Source organism: Arachis ipaensis, chromosome B9, assembly GCF_059453495.1.
Source record: "Arachis ipaensis isolate K30076 ecotype BB chromosome B9, ASM5945349v1, whole genome shotgun sequence".
NCBI classification, from domain to species: domain Eukaryota; kingdom Viridiplantae; phylum Streptophyta; class Magnoliopsida; order Fabales; family Fabaceae; genus Arachis; species Arachis ipaensis.
Window position 1 is genome coordinate 93,769,074 of NC_142444.1, and position 2,074 is coordinate 93,771,147.

At 32.2% G+C, this 2,074-nt stretch overlaps 1 non-coding gene across 1 annotated transcript; it reads right to left on the reverse strand.

The window, feature by feature from the left end:
- Positions 1-1,483: 1,483 nt before the first annotated feature.
- LOC148545495 (small nucleolar RNA R71) lies at positions 1,484-1,591 on the reverse strand. The gene has a single exon (XR_015900329.1). It is a non-coding gene; the product is annotated as a small nucleolar RNA R71 (small nucleolar RNA).
- Positions 1,592-2,074: the final 483 nt, after the last annotated feature.

The following is a 2,074-nucleotide window of genomic DNA, read 5'->3' on the forward strand; positions in this document are numbered from 1 at the left end:
GAAAATATGATTTGATTTAGTCAAAAAGTTTTTAAATTTAATTGTTTCTTATGAATCAAATCAAATTTTCAATTTAAAAATCTTATCTTTTCAAAATCTTTTTCAAAAATAAAATCTTTTTCATTTTACCTTCATATTTTTGAAAACTTTTTAAATTTGATTTTCAAAATCTTTTTCTTATTTTATTTCTTAATTTTCAAAATCTTTACTAACATTTAAAATGATTGATTAAAAAATTTCAAGTTGTTACTTGCTTATTAAGAAAGGTTCAATCTTTAAACTCTAGAATCATATCTTTTTAGTTTCTTGTTAGTCAAGTAATCAACTTTAGTTTTTAAAATCAAATCTTTTTAATTTTCTTTTCAAATCTTTTTCAAATTAAAGTTTCAATCATATCTTTTTCAAAATTAATTTCAAAATCTTTTCTAACTTCTTATCTTTTTAAAATTGATTTTCAAATTTTATCTTTTTGTTTCAATCATATCTTTTTAAATTTCAATCATATCTTTTTCAAAAACAAATTTCAAAACTTTTTCAATCAATCTTATCTTTTTGTTTTAATCATATCTTTTTCAAAACTACCTAACTAATCCTCTCTCTCTTATTTTCGAAAATTCTCTCTCTCCTTTTTCAAAATTCCTTTTTAATTAACTAATTGTTTTAATTTTAATTTAATTTCAACTTTAATTTTCGAAATCTAACTTTCAATTTTAATTTTTATTTTAATTAAATTTCGAAATTCTCTCTCTCATCTCCTTCTATTTATTTATTCATCTACTAACACTTCTCTCCCATCCAAAAAATTCGAACACAACCTCCCTCTCTGTGTTCGAGTTTTTCCTCTTCTCTTCTTTACATTACATTCTTTTCTTCTTCTACTCACACAAAGGAACCTCTCTCTACTGAGGCAAAGAGGATCCCTATTATTTTCTGTTTTCTTCTTTTTCATATGAGCAGGAGCAAGGACAAGAACATTCTTGTTGAAGCAGATCCTGAACCTGAAAGGACTCTGAAAAGGAAACTAAGAGAAGCTAAAATACAACAATCCAGAGACAACCTTGCAGGAATTTTTGAACAGGAAGAGGAGATGGCAGCCGAAAATAATAATAATGCAAGGAGGATGCTTGGTGACTTTACTGCACCTAATTCCAATTTACATGGAAGAAGCATCTCCATCCCTGCCATTGGAGCAAACAACTTTGAGATGAAACCTCAATTAGTTTCTCTGATGCAGCAGAACTGCAAGTTTCATGGACTTCCATCTGAAGATCCTTTTTAGTTCTTAATTGAATTCTTGCATATCTGTGATACTGTTAAGACCAATGGGGTTGATCCCGAGGTCTACAGGCTTATGCTTTTCCCGTTTGCTGTAAGAGACAGAGCTAGAGTGTGGTTGGACTCTCAACCCAAAGATAGCCTGAAATCTTGGGATAACCTGGTCACGGCTTTCTTAGCCAAGTTCTTTCCTCCTCAAAAGCTGAGTAAGCTTAGAGAGGATGTTCAAACCTTCAGACAGAAAGAAGGTGAATCCCTCTATGAAGCTTGGGAGAGATATAAGCAACTGACCAAAAAGTGTCCTTCTGACATGCTTTCAGAATGGACCATCCTGGATATATTCTATGATGGTCTGTCTGAATTAGCTAAGATATCATTGGATACTTCTGCAGGTGGATCCATTCACCTAAAGAAAATGCCTGCAGAAGATCAAGAACTCATTGACATGGTTGCTAATAACCAGTTCATGTACACTTCTGAGAGGAATCCTGTGAGTAATGTGACGCCTCAGAAGAAGGGAGTTCTTGAAATTGATACTCTGATTGCCATATTGGCTCAGAATAAAATATTGACTCAGCAAGTCAATATGATTTCTCAGAGTCTGAATAGAATGCATGCTGTATCCAACAGTACTCAAGAGGCATCTTCTGAGGAAGAAGCTTATGATCCTGAGAACCCTGCAATAGTAGAGGTGAATTACATGGGTGAACCTTATGAAAACACCTATAATCCCTCATGGAGAAATCACCCAAATCTCTCACAAAAGGATCAACAAAAGCCTCAACAAGGCTTTAATAAA